The sequence below is a fragment of the Orycteropus afer genome, unplaced genomic scaffold (genome assembly GCF_000298275.1).
Source record: "Orycteropus afer afer isolate SDZICR_OR568_19922 unplaced genomic scaffold, OryAfe1.0 scaffold00801, whole genome shotgun sequence".
Classification (NCBI taxonomy): Eukaryota; Metazoa; Chordata; class Mammalia; order Tubulidentata; family Orycteropodidae; genus Orycteropus; species Orycteropus afer.
In genome coordinates, this window is record NW_006922388.1 from 762,377 (window position 1) to 767,323 (window position 4,947).

Consider the following 4,947-nt stretch of genomic DNA (forward strand, 5'->3'; position numbering starts at 1 on the left):
TTTCCTTTTTACCAGTCTACTGCCTCGGAAACCCAAGGAGTGGTCACTATGAGTCGGTCAGACTCGACGGCACATAACAACAACAACATTCTCTCAATATGTTGTTTAATGCTACAGAGTAGCATTAAATTTTAAGTGCTAATTTTAATTACACACTAAATGTTGTTGATATTTCTTTCCATTAATGAAATACCAAGGTGTTTGGGAAGGCTATGGGGGCAATTTGTCTTATTTTTCATTTGCTTGTCTTTCAATCCTTCCTTTTCACCTCCTCTTTTTCTGAGTGTGTGAGAGTCATAGCGATTTCCTTGAACATGTAAAGATTTCACTCTATCAGAAGCTTTCTACTTTGCATACAGATAAGGATAATTTTATAACTATATCATATTGACATTAGAACCTGAAATATACCAGAGAAGATATATTAGTTTTGTGGTAGACGATATTTTATAGTAATGTAAGTGTTCTTAGTCACTTTAATATTAATGCTAATTTTATGTAACCTATTATCTAAAGGTCTTCTTGAGAATTTCTAATTCTTTCTTCTTTGTAGGAGGATTGGGAGCTCAAGATTTGTGAAGTTTCTCCATTATCTATGTAAAAGTATGATAAGATATTATTTTGAACATGGGATAATAACCTTGTCCAGATTGTTTTACCCTTCAAGCATTATTCATTTGCTCTTGAATCCCCAAATGATAGTTTTTTTACGTATATTAAACTAATAGGAATATAGCGTGTACTTACTCAAAATGGAAAGTGAGTAATGAAACAATTCGTTATAACGAAAGATAATTTTCAACACTAATGATTTAGGGATCTATAAATAACTCAAATAATCAAGGTTTTGTGGAAGAAAACTCTTCTATCCTGTTAATATAGCAAATTTATCGGCAACAGGGACATAATTTGAGGTTCCCGTACTATTTTTTATCTTACATTTCCCAATGACATCATCTGTCCCAAATATAAAATGAGTACAACTTGTACATCAGGGATTTGCAGCTTTGTAAAGAATATAACTTTGCTTTCTATATATAAGAGCTTAGAAATTCCTGAATCTAATAACAAGCAATTTCAAAAATGTGTGGTAAGCTCTCTTTAAATATACATATAACCACTGTGAAAATTAAAGGGAATTAAACATAGTAAAAAGACAGTAAATCCCCTTGAATCTCTTATAAGTTTACTTTCCGAAATTTTCAATAAAGATTTATTTCAACTAAGATTTTTTTTCACAACTACTTACATTCCAACATAAATGTACCATTTAATTAGTTTAAATAAGGTCTTTATATTTTAATCTACTTTTTGATTAACTTGTTTAAGTATAGTTCACATTTTGAGTAGAATGAGATGAAACTGATAGGTAATGCATTAATAATTAGCAGTCTCACAAGTGTTGACAGTGAAGTAAGGGGTTGTAGAGACAGAACCTATCTTTTCTATATATTGTAAATTAGAAATACTAGATTCACCTAGAGAATTCTTATAGTGAGTCCACTAAGGACCTATATGTGCTAGAGACATAGCTCTCTTGAACATGAATCTTTTCCTAATGGAAGAGAAAGTTGAGCATATAAACTTGGTGCAAGGGTCAGAGTAAAGTTTGGAAGGAACACTTATAACTTTAGCCTTCCATGTTATATCCCTCATACTAGACTTTATATGCATCAATCTTGTCCTTAACTTTAGAGATTCTTGCCAGCATTCCAAGGACATGGAGCTATACTGAAAAGATACTTAAATAAATAAGAAAACAGACCATCATAATTAAAATATTATCAACTGAAAGCCCAAGCCTGGAGAGCTTGGTAAATTGCTACATAATTTGATAAGTAATGTATTCATCCCACTCAAGGAGGATGACCCTGTATTAGTTGAGGTATATATATATATATATATATATATATAGCAGCCTATTTGCCTTTACAGTGATGGTAAAAATCTCTTTAGCAACTAGGACTCAATGGCTCCATAGAGCATTGCCTGCCGGGAGAGAAGTGGAGGAAAAGACAGATGTGAGATACAATTCAAATGGCTGACCTTCAGCACAAGGAAGATATGTCTTATGGAATTTAAACATGACTGCAATGTCCAAAGTGCTGTGATGCTGTGCCTATAGTTGAGCCAAGGAAATGTGACATTAGTTATCTTCATTCTAGTCTTAAATGACCTAGAAAAACATGGGGACAAAAAAAAAAAAAAAAGATGAGGCAATTTCTAGAAGTTATACTATTCTTTAGAAGTGATTATTTATCCAACACATGATATAATTTTTTGAAGTTACTGGAATATACTAGAGCAAGACTAATGATTAAAGATCTCTTTCTGTTCTGCTTCTGTCCCTTCCCACTGCCACTGGAGAGAAGAAGATAAGGTTGACTAATGTCAGATCGCGGGGCTCTGGTAGTGTAGTGTCTAAGGCACTTGGCTGCTAACCAGAAGGCTGGCAGTTCAAACCCACCAGGCACTCATCAGAAGGAAGGTTGGGCAATCTACTGACATAGTGATACCACCTCAGAATCCCAAGAAGGGGTCGCTATGAGTCAGGTCCGACTCCATGGACATAACAACAACAACAACAATGTCAGATCGACAAACCAATTGAAAGCATCACCTCCAATGATTATTCAAAGATTTATACCTGATGTCTTAAGAAAGTGGGGTCAAAATTGTGACTCTAAATTCTCAGTCAACTCAGTGAGTATTCATACACCATTAGACTCCACATCAAAAGGTAATGTGTGAATATTCTAGGTAATGAAACAAATGATTAAAAAGTAGGGAAATAAACCAAATTTGAGTCTGGAGTTTTATTACTAGAGTAGAAGCAATTCAAAGTCAAATGTTTTTGTCCATTTTCCTTGATGCTTTACATCATCACCATTCTAAGAATAGTGGCAAGATCATTGCTTTTGTCAAATAAACAAAACGTTTTCCTGAAGAGTCATATATGTTTTGCATTTTCTGAATCTCATTTGACCTTATAAGTCCACGTTTGTTGTTGTTCACTGCAGTCCAGTTGATTCTGACCTACGGCAACCACATGTGTACAGAGTAGCACTGCTTCTCAGGCTTTCATGAGTTGATCACTAGACACGTCTTCTGTGGTGCCTCTGAGTAGATTTGAACCACCAACCTGTGGACAGTCTAGTGCCTAATTGCTTATATCACCCAGGAATTCCTTGCAAATACATGTTGGTGTGTTTCTCAATTGACATACACTTGCATACTCCTGTTATCAGCAAAACAACAAATAAAGAAAAGAGAACTAATGAAGAGTCAGAAGATAATGAATAATATAGAGTGATAAGATGAAATGAATAGACCACTACCTCAAAGTTCTTTGTCAAAAACCAATTTGACAGCAATTGATTTTTAATCATTTTACTTTAGGAAATTTCTCTAAAGTATGCAAATTATTGCCTAAAGAACAAAATATATCTACTTCCCCTCACTCATGCATAATAGTTTTGTATTTATTTAATTAAATAACATAAATGTAATAACATGCTGAAATTAGCATAAATAGGGAACTGATAGGACTGATTCTTGCTAAGCATATATATATATATATATATATATATATATATATATATATAATGGTCTGATTTTCATGATTATTAGAGAGCATATGAAGCTGTGGTAGTTATAGTTATTTGTCCACTTGGTTGGGCCTGTTTTGAGTGATGGGGCAGCTGGATGTAGCATTCCCCATGATGAGACTGGTAACGAACTCCATGATGGAATCTACTGTGAGCAACTGAGTAGCTGTCTTAGGGATGTGGTCTGCTCGAAGTTCATAAAGGGAAGACTTAGGAATGGTCTGTAGTTTTTTGGCACGCTTGAATCCTGCATGTAGCTGAGTTGTTGCTCTGCGCACTGCCATGTTGTCTACTGATCTTGGGACTCTTAATGGACTTGAATCAATGGTCCACCCTGTGGTTTGGTAATATCAGGACTGTGCCTTTTACTTATTGATCTTGGCTTTGTCAGCATTAGTTGTCTGAGTGAAGAAAGCCTCTAGCTTCAGTGGGCCAGGAGCAAGAGGCAGAGCTAAAGCCCAAAGTCAAAGGGCTTTCACCCAGACTCTAGAGTCTGGCACTTTGGACTCAGACTTCTAGCCTCCCAAATTGTAAGAGAATAAATCACTACCGTGGAGTCAGAGCCGATTCAAAGCAACCCCTCCTTGGGTTTCTGAGGTGGTATCACGATGAAAGTAGATTGCCCAACCTTCCTTCTGGGGAGTGGCTGGTGGGTTTGAACTGCCAGCCTTCTGGTTAGCAGTCAAATGCCTTAGGCACTATGTCACCAGAGCTCCCAACTGAAACACAGATGTGGGTAAATTATGAAAGCTTCTACTATAATGCTTTGACAGCATTTTAACAATGCACAAAACAAATATCAACATTCATTCCTAAATAAGCCTATTATTCCTACAAAGAAATTAGTCTCCTAGATGAAATATCATCTCCCTTTCAAACAAATTTATCTCCAACAATATTTGCTTCACTAACTTTTTTTTTTTTTTTTTTTTTAATTCTATTTAGCACTAGCTGTGATATGACTTGCATTTATGTGCCTAAGGAGAGCCTGGATTTATTTATTTTTTTTTTTTTTCCTGCCCATAGGCACTTGAGTCATTCTCTATAGTAGTCAGTCTCATCCCTTCATTTAGCATCTTCAAAGTTGGTTAGCTTAACTTTAGTCAGTTTTGTGTCCTTGCTTTTCTGAAGTTCTAACTGGTCAATAAGACACACAAGGATATTTTAGCACAACTACAGCTTCCAGAATATTTAGGAAATACAATAAATTTTCTTAAAAAATAAAAAACAGCTATACCTAATTGTTATCTGGATACAATTGTTCTTAGAAATTTGCATTCCAGAAGCAAAATTGGAATGCTCAAAAACAATATATATGACAATCTCATTGTAAGGTATG